Source organism: Meleagris gallopavo, chromosome 14 (genome assembly GCF_905368555.1).
Source record: "Meleagris gallopavo chromosome 14, MGAL_WU_HG_1.1, whole genome shotgun sequence".
Classification (NCBI taxonomy): Eukaryota; Metazoa; Chordata; class Aves; order Galliformes; family Phasianidae; genus Meleagris; species Meleagris gallopavo.
The window spans coordinates 1,092,738-1,111,755 of NC_139417.1; the positions used below are offsets into that span (position 1 = coordinate 1,092,738).

Consider the following 19,018-nt stretch of genomic DNA (forward strand, 5'->3'; position numbering starts at 1 on the left):
TGACAATCTCTGAAGCAGCCTTTTAATTATTCACTGCTTTGATATCTTCTTGTTTTAAAAGCTGGTCTACCTGAATGGATTGGAGACTTATTGGAGGAAAAAATATATATTTTCTAGATAAATAATCAAAAAAGAATTCATTCTTGTTTACATTAGGTGGATCAGCAAATCGCATCGCTTTCCCGGTTTACTGCTTTTGCCTTCTGGTTTCAAACCTGAGGTTTTTTCAATCTGTTGTTGCTTTGGTCAACTTCTTAAACTTCATGTCACTGAAGAGCCAAACCTTTTCTTCTGAAAGCCTGTTTGTGTGGCTTGGGGAATGATTTTTGGCCGTGGTGCTGTTGAAGTTGTGAGCAGGGATAGTAGTAGTGGCCTTTTTGTTAGGAGTTGGATGGAGAGAAACTTAATGTTGGTGTCTGTTACTGTTTACGACTTCGGATCAAGTTCTCGAGTTTGTCTGATGCCAGCTTAATTGTTGGGAGAACAGCTCAGACTGAGAGCTCTGGGTTCAGAAAAAGCAATCTCTCTGTATGTAGTATGGCTGCAGGCACCAAACAATTGTCTTTTGCCAGGGACTTCTGGAGCTCTGAATTTTCCTTCAGAATGAACCCTTGCCTTGGCAGCACAGGCCGTGGGCAGCAGTTCTGGATGGAGCGAAGGTGCAGCCACTGTGCTGCTGGAGGGGCTGCTGGAGCCATGCATTGTTTTGCTCTGGGATTGTCTGAACCAAGCCGATGCAGGTTTAACACTCTAAATCCTAACACAAGAATTTAAATTGATGTTTCCATTTCCAGAATTTAGCTTGGGAAAGAGCAGTTTGTTCTGAAGTACCCGGACCCATTAACAGACCATCTTTTATCTGACTTCAAGTGGAAGCAGTTTTGCATTAATTCTCGTGTTTGAAGTGGTGTGACAGTGTGTGCAGCGCTAGGCTTTGAAAAGTCACAGAGCTGGGTGTCATCAACCTCGAAATGAGAAATCTCATCATGCTGATTAACAGCAGGAGGATGATAGTGACCTGACATTGCACTAAATGGGATGAAGAACCTTAAGGCATCCTATGAGTAACGTCTGTATTGGGCAGAGGACAAATCTCCTTTTGATGCAGCCAGACATCTGCTTGTTAAAACAAGAGTCAGGTCTAGTCAAAGCAGTCCCAGTCTAACCTGCACTACATTGCAAGGACATGTTATGATGTTATACTGTACCGTAACACTGCTGGCTGCAGCTCTCTGATAAGCAGCGCTAACGCTACCAGACTGACTGCAGTAATAAATCATTAAAAAGCTCAGATGAGCTGCTTGTATGCCACAGCATGACTGGCACCTCAGATGATTTCCCAGTAGAGATGACTTGTGATTAGAGAGCAGCCTGAGTAAGCAGAATTGCCTCTGCTGTACGTTTAGTAGTCAGTGTGCTGAGCAAAGACATTTACATATTTAGCCTAGTAATGTGGGTGACAAAGCATGTATTTAAATACAGTCATTAGATTATTTTAGTCTGGTTTGGCATCTTTTTCATGTTTAATTCCAGGGGAGTGAGTTTTCTGAGAACTATGCCATCGTGACCAGAAGTTCTACTAAATTACTGAGGATATTGACAAACTTCTTTGTAGAAGTAATACACCTCCTCTGGAGACCTGGACTGAGAACCTGAGGAACTGTGTACAAAGCAGCATGGGATTATTTGATGTGGCTGTAATGGAGGTGAGCAGCTCAGGGCTGCTTTGGTTCTGATAACCTGTGTTACTTGCATGACTTGGGAGCTGACAATCCTTGTGGGTCCCTTCCAGCATGGGTTATTCATTTAGCATATAAAGGAAATACCAAAAGTGGGAGAATTAGAGACAGCTAAAGCAGGAAGAGTTGTGCTGAAGTTGAATTGTTTGGCATTTCAGCCAGAGGTGGTGTGTCTGTGTTTAATTAATTTGATGCAGTGGTATTGTTCAAAGCCACCAAGTGTTACCAGAGGTTTACATGTTTTTGCTACCATTTCTGCGGCCAAATAAGGCTGCAGTTTCATGAGGTGTCTCTGGAGCTGACCAATGCAAGAGAACAGACAGAATAATTACCATAGATATACTCCAAGCATTGCATTGAGAGCATTATTACTGCGAGATGCCTAAAAATAACATTCCAAGACTTGTCTGTACTGAAGAGGAATGGATGTGCCACTTAGAGCCCATTATTTACTGAGAAAAACAATGTTGACACCAACTAGATTGCTTGAAAGCAAGGTCAGTCATTTTTCATAAAGAGAAAGTCTTGTGTTTCCACCAGTCAACAGTTCCCACCAGTGACCTGATTAGGCTGACACAGATACAGGATTGGAAAAAATTATTCTGCTTTATTTAAATACAGATATGCTTCTGGTTTTCAGTTTAGCTGAGCTGAACAAATATTAGCTCAGAATGATCTGAAACTGAAGCATTCCAATAAATAGAATATTTTTTGTGGATTGAATGGAGCACTATATTCAGTCACAAGTAAATTGAAATTTCAGCTGCACTTAATAAAAGGAAAAGTTTTGACTCATGAAATGGAAAAAGCTGAAGCGAAGCTCTAATCTGCAAAGCAGTTCAGCTTGAAACTATTTTCCTTTTATTTATTATGAATAAAATCCTTCATCCCTGTATTTCAAAGCAAGTGCATGTATTTCAGGGAGAAAAGCAAAATCTTCATTGCTTGTTCAATTCTTCCCAGTAGTGAAATACTCCTCTGCTAGAGGTGAAAGCTAACCATTTCTATACTTAAAAGAGTTTTGTTTGAAAACACCGTGTCCTTTCATAACAATTCAATTTCTCCCTCTTTATTTAAGCTTCAGAATTTTTCAGAATTGAAGTCCAGCTGTAACTTGGAGAAATAAATGGAAGGTGAGGTGCTAATGAGCACTAAAACAGTATGCTACTAAAACTTTCTTCACTTTTGAGCATCTTTTTTTTTTTTTTTTTTTTTCATCTGACAGGGAATGGCCTGTATTTGTTAGTTCTGTAGAATTGTTTGCTGAGTTTGAGCTCATATGCCAATTCTAATCACACAGCATTGGAAAGAATACCCTGGAAAGAATTTAAAATATGAAGGGCTTTGGACAGGTGGGTGAGTGAGTTGACCTTGGCCAGTTCCCACTCAACCTCTCTTTCACTCCTTCTCAGTAGGATGGGGAGAAAATAAGATGGAAAAGCTGGTGGGTCAAGGTGAAGACGGGGCGATCACTTATCACTGTGTAAGTAGCAGACAAAACAGATTTGACTTAGGGAAAATTAATTTGATTTATTGCCAATTAAACATAGTGCTTTAACTCCCCACCCTGAGAAGCACAGGGGATGGGCATGAGGGCCTGTGCTAAGTCCACAGCAGCTTCTCTCTTCCTCCCGTTGTCCTCACGCTTCTCTGCTGTTGAAGCATGGGCTTTCAGGATAAACCTGATCCAGCGTGGGCTTCTCATGGACCGTAGGGGAATTTCTGCTCCAATGTCTGGAGCTCTTCATCACAAGAAGTTGAGACCTTAGAGAAGCTGTGATTAGAATCAAAAGAGTCATCTAGGTTGGAAGAGACCTTCAGGATCACTGAGTCCAACCATCAGCCTGGCCTATCAAATCCCACCACTTACCCGTGTCCCTTCATGCCACATCCACGTGTCTCTGAAATACCTGCAGGATGGGGGCTGCACCACTGCCCTGAGCAGCGCATTCCAACACTTGAGCACTGCCTACGTCAAGAAATCTTTCCTGATATCTAATCTAAAGCTGCCTTGGCACCCCTTGAGGCTCTTTCCCTGTGTCCTGTCATTTGTCACCTGAGAAAAGAGATTGAGACCTTCCTTGTAGGTGGTTCCAGTAGAACTTCCAGGTAGTTCCAGTAGAGAGCATTGAGGTCTCCCCTCAAACTTCTCCAAATCAAGCAGCCCCAATTCCTTCAGCAGTTCCTCACTAGTCTTTTTTCTCTCTTGGTCTCTTTACCAGCTTTGCTGTTTCCTGCATGTGCTCGACAACTCAATATCCTTCTGGCAGTTAGGGGGCCAGAGCAGTTTTTCCCTTCCCTCACAACCGTGATGACGATGCGGAGCACACAGCTGCTCTGGTCTACCCAGTCTGGAGAGGAGAAGGCTGGGGGGTCTCACTGGTGTGCATGCATATCACTGCCTCGGGTGGGAGGGACCCAAGATGCAGAACCAGGCTCTCTTCATTGTGCTCTTTAATTTTGATTTTGGAGATAAATGGCACAGAATGGAAGCAGAAGAGTTTGAATATGGTGAGGTCAGGTTTCAGGCAGTTCAAACTGCAGTGCAGTTGCCTGCGATCCTGAGATATGCCTCCAGTGTGGTATCATTTTCCCTGTACCCACTTCAGATCAAGGTTGTGCTGCTCTTTCATGCTTTGTATTGTCCTGACATGAATGCTGAACTTAACATGACCAGGAGGAAGTGAAGCAGTGTTGAGGAAATCTGCTTTTTAAAAGAGTTGTAAAACTGATTTCTGACCTATGTGCATCTTTTAAATACTTTTCTGCAGCCTTCTGGAAGGTCCTGTATCTGATAATTCGCGTACCCATAATATGCCTTTGACTTAATTCTTCTTTGCTTTATCAGGGAAGTCGGTACTCAACTGCGTGTTGTCACATCTCATCTTGGCAGTGGCTATCATATAGTGAAAGGTAAGGTACTCCATCTCATGGGGATCCCAGGTACCCTTCTGCTTTAAAAAGAGAGGTGGCCCAAGGCAATTAAGGCCCTTGTGCCATTCCTCTGCAGTTGTATACAGCATTTGCCAGCCTGAACTGAAAGCTGTGCTGCTGTCTGCATGCAATGGGAAGCTGCATGAAAAAGCACCGTCTCCAAGGATGCCTTCTGTACCTTCATGCCAGTCAAGCAATGCCCCCCTCTGTTGGTTCTGCTGCCCAGCAGCCAAGCCTGGCTTTGTGTCTGGGGCTGTGAAGTGTCTCAGCTGTTCCCGTCCCTGTCTGCAGTGGCACTGGTGGTGAGGTGCAGTGAGCAGAAAGTGACAGCAGCGATGTCACCTGTGGTCTGAAGAGACTGGACACGATTGTGAGATGAGCACAACAGGATAATTTGCTGCACAAATTACAGATGACGTTTTGAAAAGAACAAGAACTAGGATAATCTAGAAGAACCAAGTGAATGCTTGCTGAATATTGCGTTGGTCAATAGAGTCCCTCTCGGTCTGCTCTGAGGCATGATTAATTTTTCCTGAGCATTGGCCTTGTGCTTCATTTGTTTTGTTTCCTCAGACCATCGTTTATGGTGGACATCTGGCAGACAAGATACAGTGCCAACTGCCTTTGGTGTTCCATCAGGTCGGACAGGTAATGCATGCTTCAACTCCTGTGTGTACCACAGCTGAAGCCCACTAACATAACTTTAATTACCTCTTCCTAAACTTCTATCGTTGTTGCTTTAGATTTTATACATAAGCTTTATCTCTTTGTCTTCTGCTGCTGGCTGTACTGAATATCGATTTTTCTGCGTTCTTTTGGCAAGGCACTTCACCCGTGGCAAACAATAACTCTCCTGTTCTCCCCATACCTTTAATAATGTTCACTTGAAAGGCTTTTGCAGTGAGGAGGTGAGAGAGTATTTCATTTTTTTCCACACAGTTTTTTAATAGCTTGAAGAATAATCCTGGAAAAGAAATGGTTGATGTAATTGGCCTGGAACTAATGAAAGAAGAGCTTTGGTGAAACGTTGATATTTACTTTAGTCTGCCTGCTGAAGCAATTTCCTTCATTAATTCTTTCTTTAAATTCAAGTTAATGTTGGGATAGTAAGTATTAAGTGGTCTCTGCTTAGGAGGAGCGGGATTTGTCCCAGGGCAATGGCACTGTGGCATTCCTAGAGACTTTTCCATCACTAATGGCTAATCGGCTTAATGAGGGTGTGAACAGATTGCTAACTGCTGTGGTGGGCTTTCTGGGCTGGAGGCAGGAGGTTCAAGTCTGGCAACGTCAGCAGGTAGCTGGAGAGGAGGTATGGTTGGCTTCTGCACCAAATGTGATGACATTTCTGTTCTGTCTTCATTTTTCTTGCGGGCTCTTGTTCTCAGGAGCAGTTTCCCTGCCAGATGCCATCATATCACATCTAAGCTGCTTATTGTGTGTGATATTGGACTCTGGGAGCACTGAGAGGCTCTCTACCCAATCCAAGCCCAAACGTGGGTTTAGCTCTGTGCGGGTAAAGGCACACAGGAGGCTGTCAGCTGCTCTCTTCTGTTTTGCTCTGTGTCTCCTGCTGCATAGGGTGCATCTGTGTACGGCAAAGCGGGCATGCCTTTTGGTTAAGAAATCTCTGTGGAACTTGTGCAGCTTCTATTGCTAAACATAACCAGCACTTCTGTATCATCCTTGCCTGATGCTGCAAATCTAAGGCCACGAGTTTCAATTAAGCCACCGCTAAATAACTGCCACAGACCTGTGAGATGAAGAGTGCACAGGCCTCCTGCTGCTGCTTTCTTAGGTGAAGACAGAGACTCAGAATCTAACCCAAGTTGCAGGGCTGCTTGCTGGGTGACACAGATGCATTCTCAGTGCCTTGCCAGCACTGCAGGAATCAGGTGCTTGCGGGGCACAGGGTGATTTTGTTGTGCCATTGTGTTGATGCCAAGTTTCCACTGGCTTTAAATGTCTGACGGCTGGCATTCATTCTTACAGACACTTCTCTGATAGAGGAACTATAGAGGTTACTTAGTCCTACTAGAAATAAATAAAAAGTAAAACCTGCCGAAAACGTCTGGAAAGTCTTTGAAGGAAGAGCGTTTTTCTGTATTCCTTAGGAAGCCTCCTGTAACAAGCATGGAGAAGGCAAGGAACCAAAAAGAGGAAAGCGTGGATGAATTCTGAGTCCCGGCAGAGCAGAAGTTACAGCTGCAGTTCAGAGCAGGTAGGCATTTACTGTTTTAATAGAGGTCTTCTCTCTCAGTACTCTCAGAATGCTGCGCTTTCTTCTGAACTCCATCTCCTCCTCCCTACTGCCGGCTGCAGGGCAGGCACTGCTTTGCACTCCTGTGCCCGAAGTCTGAGTCAGGATGCGGGAGCACCGATGGATGGATGCGCTGAGCTGAGCTGCAGGTGCAGTGGGCCTCAATGTCTTCAGGCACACGTAACATAGTTGTTAATATTTGTCTTACTGCATGTGGATGTTTCACTGCTGGGGTTAGCTGAAGCTCAGTGGGGTTTTGGATCTGCCATTGCCTTCTCCTTAGGACAGTGGAACCATTAGGCAGTCACTGTCACGGTGGAGGGGGGTTATGAAGAGCACTGTGCTGGGGAAACAGTAAGGCGTCACCAGGAGAACTGGAAGGATGATGAGAATTGAAGTGAATGCGTTTTCTTTTATGACATATTAGGCACTTATTAGAATATGCAATTAACCTTGGGTTTCTAAAATAGGATGTATTTCTCTCCTCAGAACACAGTTCCAAATGAACTGTTAGTATAATTTCAGAAGTGTCCTTCAGATATTTTATATATGTATATATATATATAATGTTAACAGGTGATTTTACGTGCAGGTGGATTTCCATATAAATACCCAGGCTTAGTTATAAATACTGGATTTAATCTTGGTAAGGACACTTTAAATAAGTGAAATATAGACAGGCATCAATTCCCAGGTCACCTCATTAAGTGGCACCCTTACTTTGTAACTTTTATTGTGCTAAGCAAGCAATGTGTATTCTGATTAAGATGACTAATAGTTATGTTGGATGTAATTATAGCATTGCCAGGAGGCTCCGTAATAGTTAGGGGTCTGTCAATGTTTTTGCTACATTGCTGTACCATCGTGGTAGCTGTAATACAGCACTTGCTCCTCTCAGTGCAGTGAAAGCTTTTGCACTGTGTTGCAGCTTGTTCTATTTGCATGAATATCAATATTTTGATATTTGAGCAGAATCTCTACTACAAGCAAAACTGGACAGGAGGAGCAGTGGGCACAAAACCCTTGGGGTTCCTGTGGCACCATCCCGCGTCGGGGTGGCTATGGAGCATTGTGTCTCTTCTCGTGTTCTTTGATAAAGTGCTCTTGGAAAGCAGCAGTGGGCATTGGACTGGAAAAATAACCAAATGCAGTAAATACAGTCCTGAAGCTCAATGCTTGACCTGGGCGCAGCTCTTTGGGTTGCATGTTCTTATCTGAGGCGGTTCAGACTCATAACTGCCATAACTGGAGGATTTACCCCTTTATATGTACAGAAAGTGATGCCTCAGTTTTACTAAGGCACACATGAGAGTGAGGACTGCAGTTCGTCCCTCACTCTCACACAGGTCCCACTGCTGACATGAGTGCAGGTGTTAGGTGCAGGATGAAGCTTTTGAAGTGGAACTCCTCAACAAATCAGTGGCTGTGGTGTGTCACGAGTGGAGAAGGAAGTAGTTAGGATGAGCTTTATCCCATGATCTTTTCTGCTGCAGTATATTGAGAATCCCAGAAAAAATTAAATAGGAAACATACAAAATGAAAGGTTGAAATCGATTTGGTGAAGGACTGTAAGCGTGGATCTGGGATAAAAGCTAACAGCCACTTCTTTAAAGAGTCCAGCATGGCTCATGGAGAATTGTTCAAAACTGTTATTCCAAAAATGCTGAAAGATGATTTCGGTTACAGATGCTGTACAGCTGGAGAACAGCAGAAATATATCGTGTCTTTTCAGACAAGACTAAGAGAGGTGAGTTTCTTCTGTTGTGATTGTGTGAATTTTAATGTGAAAAGGCAGGACAAGTTGGATGGGTCTCACTTGAAAGCAACCCAGAGCAGTTTGTCACTTGGAGCACGTGTGGGTGAGGTTCTCTCTGTACAAGGAACGATGTTTTTGACCTGAAAGTTCAGAACCAGGCGTTGTATAACTGTAGAGGGTGACAGCAGTGGTGGCTGTCACCTGTACTCTGGTGTGCCTCAATGCTGCTTATGGCAGGAAACTGTCTGCAAGATAACACCTCTCCAAATAAATAGTGTCTGTAAATGCCTTAGCACTCACTAAGAGCCATGTCTTGGCAATTAGCAATTTCCAAGTGGCAAAGGTGATTGAGGATGTTTCGTCCCGTGAAATATTGTATCTTTCATGAGTTGTCAACCTAGCAGAAGGAGCGGGGTTAAGGCTACAGCTTTCTCCTGCAGGCTGTTGCACAGCTCCGCATGGCCAGCAGGTTAGTAGAGGGATTTGCTTTTTGTTGGAGCACTGTGGGGGGGTGGTGCCAGTCCCCAGGCTGCCCACGTGGAGCATCTCTGTGCCAGAAGCTGGCTGGCAGTGGAGGAGCTCTGCTTAGTTTGTTCTGTGTTGTCTGAAGCCAGGTGTGATTCTGTGTTCCTGCAACTTCCAGCTCTGGGCACTCTCTTTCGTGCCTGTATCCCTTCTGCCACTTCCCTGAGAGCTGCATCACACGGCCCAGTGGCAGCTCTGCTGCTGGGTTTCTGAAGGCACCAAACACCATCCCCACGTCTCTGGCTGCTGCTCAACTCTGGGTGATGTTTAAATCTTGTTCTATAGCTTCTACCACCTCTGTCCTGCAGCTTCTACCACATTTGAATGGAAGCTCCCTCAAAGCCACCCGGTGAAAGAGCTCGTGGGCCTCATCTGCTGGCTGGCCTACCTAACTAAATACATGACTACAAACAGAATCATGGAATGGTTTGGGTCGGAAGGCACCTTTAGGATCATGTAGTTCCAACCCCCTGCTGTAGGCAGGGACACCTTCCATAGCCCAGGCTGTTCACAGCCCCATCCAGCCTGGCCTGGAGAGCTTCCCATGAGGGGGCACCCACAGCCTTGCTGTGCAACCTGTTTCGGTGCCTCATGGTAAAGAACTGCTTTCTACTATCTTGTCTAAATCCACCCTCTTCCAACTTGAGAATGTTTCTCCTCATGCTGCCACTAATGATCTTATAAAGATTCCCTCCACAGCTTTTCGTGGGCCCCTTCAGGCAGCCCACAGTGCCCCAAACCAGCAAAGGGCTGCAACCTCCTCCAGCCACCGTGCAGCCCACACCTCCCAGTGCTCCTGCTGAAATCCTGCTTCAATGTTGGCCACCTTCAACAAAGAGCATATCTGGAGGAGCCCAGGGTAATGTGCACAAACCAAAACAATCGATAACCTGCCTTACATTGTGTGATTTTATCTGTTCCCTAACAGCCTGTAGCTAGAATATGCAGATGTGCACACCTCCTCTATCAGCTGAAAGTGGAACTGACAGAGGACCCTCGCACCCCAATCATTCCTTGCTTCTGTGACCTTTAAGGACCCTCCCACTAAAACAATTCCATGGTTCTGTGACCTGTAAGGACCCTCCCACCCAAAGCATTCCATTGTTCTGTGATCTTTTAGGACACACCAATCCCAAATATTCCATGGTTCTGTGACCTTTAAAAACCGTCCCACCCCAAATATTCCATGGTTCTGCAACCTTTTAGGACCCACCCACTAAAACCATTCCATGCTTCTGTGACCTGGAAGGACCCTCCTATCCCAAAAATTCCAAGGTCCTGTGACCTTTAAGGACCCTCCTACCTCAAACATTCCATGCTTCTGTGACCTTTAAGGACCCTTTCATCCCAACCAATCCATGCTTCCGTGACCTTTAAGGACACTCCCACCCCAACAATTCCATTGTTCTGTGACCTCAAAAGACCCTCCTATCCCAAAAATTCCAATGTTCTGTGACCTTTAAGGACCTACCCATCCCAAACAATCCATGCTTCTGTGACCTTTAAGGACCCTCCTACCTCAAACATTCCATGGTTCATGACCTAGTAGGACCCACCCATCCAAAACCATTCCATGCTTCTGTGACCATTAAGGACCCAACCATTCCATGGTTCTGTGAGCTTTAAGGACCCTCCCACCTCAACCATTCCAAGGTTCTGTGAACTTTAAGGACCCAGACATCCTAACTTTTCCATGCTTCTATGACCTTTAAGGACCCTTTCATCCCAACAGTTGCAACCTTCTGTGAACTTTAAGAACTTTCCCTCCCCAACCATTCCAAGGTTCTGTGACCTTTAAGGACGCTCCTATCCCAAGAATTCCAAGGTTCTGGGACGTTTAAGGACCAACCCATCACAACCATTCAAAGCTTCTGGGACATTAAAGGACCCTCCCATCCCAAGAGACCCATGGTTCTGTGACCTTTCAGGACCCTCCCACCCCAACCATTCCAAGGTTCTGTGACCTTTAAGGACCCACCCATCCAAAACCATTCCATGCTTCTGTGACCTTTAAGGACCCTCACAGCCCAAACATTCCATAATTCTGTGATCTTTTAGGACCCACCCACCAAAACAATTCCATGGTTCTGTGACCTGTAAGGAGCCTCTCATCTTAACCATTCCATGCTTCTGTTTCCTCTATGACCCTTTTATTCCATCAGATCCAACCTTCTGTGACGTTTTAGGACCTTCCACCCCATCCATTCCATGGTTCTGTGACCTTAAAGGACCCTCCCACCCCATACATTCCATGGTTCTGTGACCTTTTAGGACCCACCCATCCCAGCCATTCCATAGTTCTGTGACCTCTTAGGACCCTCCCATCCCAACCATTCCATGGCTCTCTGACCTTTAAGGACACTTTCATCCCAAACTTTCCATGGTTCTGTGACCTTTTAGGACTCACCCACTAAAACCATTCCATTTTTCTGTGACCTCTTAGAACCATCCTATCCCAACAATTCCATGGTTCTGTGACCTTTAAGGAACCATCCCCTTCAAACATTCCATGGTTCTGTGACCCTTTAGGACCGACCCACTGATAAACACTTCCATGGTTCTGTGACCTTTTAGGACCCTCCTATACCAACAATTCCATGGTTCTGTGACCTTTCAGGACCCACCCACCCAAACCATTCCAGGTTCTGTGACCTTTAAGGACCCACCCATCCAAAACCATTCCATGCTTCTGTGATCTTTCAAGGACCCTCACAGCCCAAACATTCCATAATTCTGTGATCTTTTAGGACCACCCACCAAAACAATTCCATGTTCTCGTGTGTGACCTGTAAGCACCCTCTCATCTTAACCATTCTATGCTTCTGTTTCCTTTTAGACCCTTTTATTCCAACAGATCCAACCTTCTGCGACGTTTAAGGACCTTCCACCCTATCCATTCCATAGTTCTGTGAGCTTTAAGGACCCTCCCATCCCGACAATTCCAAGATTCTGTGACCATTAAGAATCCACTCTCCCCAACCATTGCATGCTTCTGTGACCTTTAAGGACATTTCCTCCCCAACCATTCCATGTTTCTGTGACTTTTAAGGACCCTCCTATGCCAAGAATTCCAAGGTTCTGTGACCTTTAAGGGTCCTCCCACCCCAAAATTCCATGGTTCTGTGACCTTTAAGGACCTACGCATTATAAACCATTCCATGGTACTGTGTCCTTTAAGGACCCTCCCACCCCAACCGTTCCAAGGTTCTGTGACCTTTTAGGACCCACCCATCCAAACCATTCCATGCTTTGTGACCTTTAAGGACTCTCACACCCCATACATTCCATAATTCTGTGACCTTTTAGGACCCACCCTCTAAAACCATTAGATGCTTCTGTGGCCTTTTGGACCCTTCCATCTCAACAGTTCCAACCTTCTGTGACCTTTAAGGCCCCTCCCACCCAAAACGTTCTATGGTTCTGTGACCTTTACGACCCACCATCCCAACCATTCCAAGGTTCTGTGACCATTAAGGACCCAACCATTCCATGGTTCTGTGAGCTTTAAGGACCCTCCCACCTCAACCATTCCAAGGTTCTGTGAACTTTAAGGACCCAGACATCCTAACTTTCATGCTTCTATGACCTTTAAGGACCCTTTCATCCCAACAGTTGCAACCTTCTGTGAACTTTAAGGACTTTCCCCCCAACCATTCCAAGGTTCTGTGACCTTTAAGGACGCTCCTATCCCAAGAATTCCAAGGTTCTGGACGTTTAAGGACCAACCATCCCAACCATTCAAAGCTTCTGGACATTAAAGGACCCTCCCATGCCAAGAATTCCAAGGTTCTGTGACCTTTAAGGACCCTTCCACCCCAAACATTCCAAGGTTCTGTGACCTTTAAGGACCCACCCATCCAAAACCATTCCATGCTTCTGTGACCTTTAAGGACCCTCACAGCCCAAACATTCCATAATTCTGTGATCTTTTAGGACCCACCCACCAAAACAATTCCATGATTCTGTGACCTGTAAGGACCCTCTCATCCCAACCATTCTATGCTTCTGTTTCCTCTATGACCCTTTTATTCCATCAGATCCAACCTTCTGTGACGTTTTAGGACCTTCCACCCCATCCATTCCATGGTTCTGTGACCTTAAAGGACCCTCCCACCCCATACATTCCATGGTTCTGTGACCTTTTAGGACCCACCCATCCCAGCCATTCCATAGTTCTGTGACCTCTTAGGACCCTCCTATCCCAACCATTCCATGGCTCTCTGACCTTTAAGGACACTTTCATCCCAAACTTTCCATGGTTCTGTGACCTTTTAGGACCCACCCACTAAAACCATTCCATTTTTCTGTGACCTCTTAGGACCGTCCTATCCCAACAATTCCATGGTTCTGTGACCTTTAAGAACCATCCCTCTTCAAACATTCCATGGTTCTGTGACCCTTTAGGACCGACCCATTAAAACCACTCCATGGCTCTGTGACCTTTAAGGACCCACCCATCCAAAACCATTCCATGCTTCTGTGACCTTTAAGGACCCTCACAGCCCAAACATTCCATAATTCTGTGATCTTTTAGGACCCACCCACCAAAACAATTCCATTGTTCTGTGACCTTGAAGGACCCTCCTATCCCAAAAATTCCAAGGTCCTGTGACCTTTAAGGACCCTCCTACCTCAAACATTCCATGCTTCTGTGACCTTTAAGGACCCACCCATCAAAACAGATCCGATCTTCTGTGACCTTTAAGGACCCGTTCATCCCAACCAATCCATGCTTCTGTGACCTTTAAGGACACTCCCAACCCAACAATTCCATTGTTCTGTGTCCCTCAAAAGACCCTCCTATCCCAAAAATTCCAATGTTCTGTGACCTTTAAGGACCTACCCATCCCAAACCAATCCATGCTTCTGTGACCTTTAAGGACCCTCCTACCTCAAACATTCCATGGTTCATGACCTAGTAGGACCCACCCATCCAAAACCATTCCATGCTTCTGTGACCTTTAAGGACCCAACCATTCCATGGTTCTGTGAGCTTTAAGGACCCTCCCACCTCAACCATTCCAAGGTTCTGTGAACTTTAAGGACCCAGACATCCTAACTTTTCCATGCTTCTATGACCTTTAAGGACCCTTTCATCCCAACAGTTGCAACCTTCTGTGAACTTTAAGGACTTTCCCTCCCCAACCATTCCAAGGTTCTGTGACCTTTAAGGACGCTCCTATCCCAAGAATTCCAAGGTTCTGGGACGTTTAAGGACCAACCCATCCCAACCATTCAAAGCTTCTGGGACATTAAAGGACCCTCCCATCCAAGAGACCCATGGTTCTGTGACCTTTCAGGACCCTCCCACCCCAACCATTCCAAGTTCTGTGACCTTTAAGGACCCTCACAGCCCAAACATTCCATAATTCTGTGATCTTTTAGGACCCACCCACCAAAACAATTCCATGGTTCTGTGACCTGTAAGGACCCTCTCATCTTAACCATTCCATGCTTCTGTTCATTTTATGACCCTTTTATTCCAACAGATCCAACCTTCTGTGACGTTTAAGGACCTTCCACCCCATCCATTCCATTGTTCTGTGAGCTTTAAGGACCCTCCCATCCCGACAATTCCAAGATTCTGTGACCATTAAGAAGCCACCCACCCCACCCATTGCATGCTTCTGTGACCTTTAAGAACCCTCCCACTTCAAACATTCCATGGTTCTGTGACCTCTTAGGACCGACCCATTAAAACCACTCCATGGCTCTGTGACCTTTAAGGACCCTCCTATCCCAACCATTCCATGGCTCTCTGACCTTTAAGGACACTTTCATCCCAAACTTTCCATGGTTCTGTGACCTTTTAGGACCCACCCACTAAAACCATTCCATTTTTCTGTGACCTCTTAGGACCGTCCTATCCCAACAATTCCATGGTTCTGTGACCTTTAAGAACCATCCCTCTTCAAACATTCCATGGTTCTGTGACCCTTTAGGACCGACCCATTAAAACCACTCCAAGGCTCTGTGACCTTTAAGGACCCTTCCACCCCAAACATTCCAAGGTTCTGTGACCTTTAAGGACCCACCCATCCAAAACCATTCCATGCTTCTGTGAGCTTTAAGGACCCTCCCATCCCGACAATTCCAAGATTCTGTGACCATTAAGAATCCACTCTCCCCAACCATTGCATGCTTCTGTGACCTTTAAGGACATTTCCTCCCCAACCATTCCATGTTTCTGTGACTTTTAAGGACCCTCCTATGCCATGAATTCCAAGGTCCTGTGACCTTTAAGGACCCTTCCATCTCAACCATTCCATGGTTCTGTGACCTTTAAGGGCCCTCCCACCCCAAAAATTCCATGGTTCTGTGACCTTTAAGGACCTACGCATTAAAACCATTCCATGGTTCTGTGACCTTTAAGGACCCTTACATCCCAACAGTTCAAAGAGTTCTGTAACCTTTAAGGACCCTCATAACAAAACCAGTCCATGGTTCTGTGACCTTTTAGGACCCTCCTATCCCCAAAATTCCATGAGTTCTGTGACCTTTAAGGACCCACCGATGCCAAGAATTCCAAGGTTCTGTGGCCTTTAAGGACCCTCCCACCCCAACCATTCCAAGGTTCTGTGACCTTTAAGGACGGTCCTATCCAAACAATTGCAAGGTTCTGTGACCTTTTAGGACCCACCCATCCAAACCATTCCATGCTTCTGTGACCTTTAAGGACCCTCACAGCCCAAACATTCCATAATTCTGTGACCTTTTAGGACCCACCCACCAAAACAATTCCATGGTTCTGTGACCTGTAAGGACCCTCCCATCCCGACAATTCCAAGATTCTGTGACCATTAAGAATCCACTCTCCCCAACCATTGCATGATTCTGTGACCTTTAAGGACATTTCCTCCCCAACCGTTCCATGTTTCTGTGACTTTTAAGGACCTTCCTATGCCAAGAATTCCAAGGTCCTGAGACCTTTAAGGACCCTTCCATCTAAACCATTCCATGGTTCTGTGACCTTTAAGGGTCCTCCCAACAAAACCAGTCCATGGTTCTGTGACCTTTTAGGACCCTCCTATCCCCAAAATTCCATGAGTTCTGTGATCTTTTAGGACCCACCCACCAAAACAATTCCATGGTTCTGTGACCTGTAAGGACCCTCCCACCCAAAGCATTCCATTGTTCTGTGACCTTTTAGGACACACCAATCCCAAATATTCCATGGTTCTGTGACCTTTAAGGACCCTCCCACCCCAACCATTCCAAGGTTCTGTGACCTTTAAGGACCCACCCATCCAAACCATTCCATGCTTCTGTGACCTTTAAGGACACCTTCCACCCCATCCATTCCATGGTTCTGTGAGCTTTAAGGACCCTACCCACCCCAACCATTCCATGTTTCTGTGACTTTTAAGGACCCTCCTATGCCAAGAATTCCAAGGTCCTGTGACCTTTAAGGACCCTTCCATCTCAACCATTCCATGGTTCTGTGACCTTTAAGGGCCCTCCCACCCCAAATATTCCGTGGTTCTGTGACCTTTTAGGACACTTCCAGCCCAACCATTGCATGGTTCTTTGAGATTTAAGGACCCTCCCACCCCAACCATTCCAAGGTTCTGTGACCTTTAAGGACCCTCCCTTCCCAACAATTCCATGCTTCTGTGATATTTAAGGACGCTCCTATTCCAACAATTGCAAGGTTCTCTGACCTTTAAGGACCCTCTCATCCTAAAAATTCCATGGTTCTGTGACCTTTAAGGACCCTCCCATCCCGACAATTCCAAGATTCTGTGACCATTAAGAATCCACTCTCCCCAACCATTGCATGATTCTGTGACCTTTAAGGACCCTCCCACCCCAGCCATTCCATAGTTCTGTGACCTCTTAGGACCCTCCCATCCCAACCATTCCATGGCTCTCTGACCTTTAAGGACACTTTCATCCCAAACTTTCCATGGTTCTGTGAACTTTTTAGGACCCACCCACTAAAACCATTCCATTTTTCTGTGACCTCTTAGGACCATCCTATCCCAACAATTCCATGGTTCTGTGACCTTTAAGAACCCTCCCACTTCAAACATTCCATGGTTCTGTGACCCCTTAGGACTGACCCATTAAAACCATTGCATGTGACCTTTAAGGACCCTCCTATCCCAACAATTCCATTGCTCTGTGACCTTTAAGGACCCTTCCACCCCAAACATTCCATGGTTCTGTGAACTTTAAGGAGCCTCCCACACCAACCATTCCATGGTTCTGTGACCTTTTAGGACCCACCTATCCTAACCATTCAATGCTTCTGTGACCTTTAAAGACCCTCCCACCCCAAACATTCCATGGTTCTGAGACCTATTAGGACCCACCCACTAAAATCATTCCATGGTTCTGTGACCTTTAAGGACCCTTCCATCTGAATCATTCCATGGCTCTTTGAGATTAAGGACGCTACCCCCAAGTCAATCTGTAGTTCAGTGACCTTTAAGTATCTCCCCCCCCAGTAGTTGCAAAGTTCTGTGACCTTTCAGGACCCTCCCACCGCAAAAATTCCATTGTTTTGTGGCCTTTAAGGACCCTCCCACCCCAAAAATTCCAAGGTTCTGTGACCTTTTAGGACCCTCCCATCTCAACATTCCAACTTCTGTGACCTTTAAGGACCCTCCCACCCAAAACTTCTATGGTTCTGTGATCTTTTAGGACCCACCCATCCAACATTCCAAGGTTCTGTGACCATTAAGACCCTCCCACCCAACCATTCCATGGTTCTGTGACCTTTAGGACCCTCCCACCCCAACCATTCCAAGTTCTGTGACCTTTAAGGACCCCTCCCAAACCATTCCATGGTTCTGTGACCTTTAAGGACCCTCCCTTCCCAACAATTCATGCTTCTGTGATCATTTAAGGACGCCCCTATTCCAACAATTGCAAGGTCTCTTACCTGTAAGGACCCTCTCCATCCCAAAATTCCATGGTTCTGTGACCTTTAAGGACCCTCCCACCCAGCCATTCCATGGTCTGTAACCTTTAGGACCCTCCCACCCCAACCATTCCATGGTTCTGTGACCTTTAAGGACCCTCCCACCCCAACCATTCCATGGTTCTGTGACCTTTAAGGACCCTCCCACCCCAACCATTCCATGGTTCTGTGACCTTTAAGGACCCTCCCATCCCAACAGTTCCATGGTTCTGACCTTTAAGGACACTTTCATCCCAACATTCCATGGTTCTGTCACCTTTAGGACCCTCCCACTAAAACAATTCCATTTTCTGTGACCTTTAAGGACCATCCTATCCAACAATTCCATGGTTCTGTGACCTTTAAGAACCCTCCATCCCCAAACAATTCCATTGCTCTGTGACCTTTAAGGACCCTTCCACCCCAAACATTCCATGGTTCTGTGACTTTAAGGACCCTCCCACTCCAACCATTCCATGGTTCTGTGACCTTTTAAGGACCCACCATCCTAACCATTCAATGTTCTGTGACCTTTAAGGGCCCTCCCACCCCAAATATTCCGTGGTTCTGTGACCTTTAAGGACACCTCCAGCCCAAACATTGCATGGTTCTTTGAGATTTAAGGACCCTACCCCCAGTCATTCCATGGTTCTGTGACCTTTAAGGACCCTCCCTTCCCAACAATTCCATGCTTCTGTGATATTTAAGGACGCTCCTATTCCAACAATTGCAAGGTTCTCTGACCTGTAAGCACCCTCTCATCCCAAAAATTCCATGGTTCTGTGACCTTTAAGGACCCTCCCACCCCAGCCATTCCATGGTACTGTAACCTTTATGGACCCTGCCACACCAACCATTCCATGGTTCTGTGACCTTAAAGGACCCTCCCACTCCATACATTC

The 19,018-nt window shown here is 45.8% G+C and overlaps 1 long non-coding RNA gene across 15 annotated transcripts in view; it reads left to right on the plus strand.

Annotated features, from left to right (window-relative positions):
• The window catches only part of LOC104913090 (uncharacterized), a 116,611-nt gene that overhangs the window by 4,665 nt on the left and 92,928 nt on the right, over window positions 1–19,018 (plus strand). For 6 of the 15 annotated variants that reach the window (XR_014886282.1, XR_014886286.1, XR_014886283.1 and 3 more), the window contains exons 5-11: window positions 1,534–1,706; window positions 2,818–2,872; window positions 3,152–3,222; window positions 4,588–4,652; window positions 5,247–5,321; window positions 6,785–6,891; window positions 8,617–8,677. This is a non-coding gene — a long non-coding RNA (uncharacterized LOC104913090). Of the gene's footprint in view, window positions 1–1,533; window positions 1,707–2,817; window positions 2,873–2,964; window positions 3,092–3,151; window positions 3,223–4,587; window positions 4,653–5,246; window positions 5,322–6,784; window positions 6,892–6,992; window positions 7,080–8,616; window positions 8,678–19,018 lie in introns of all 15 variants that reach the window. The other 9 variants (XR_014886284.1, XR_014886294.1, XR_014886289.1 and 6 more) reach the window with 9 other exon arrangements.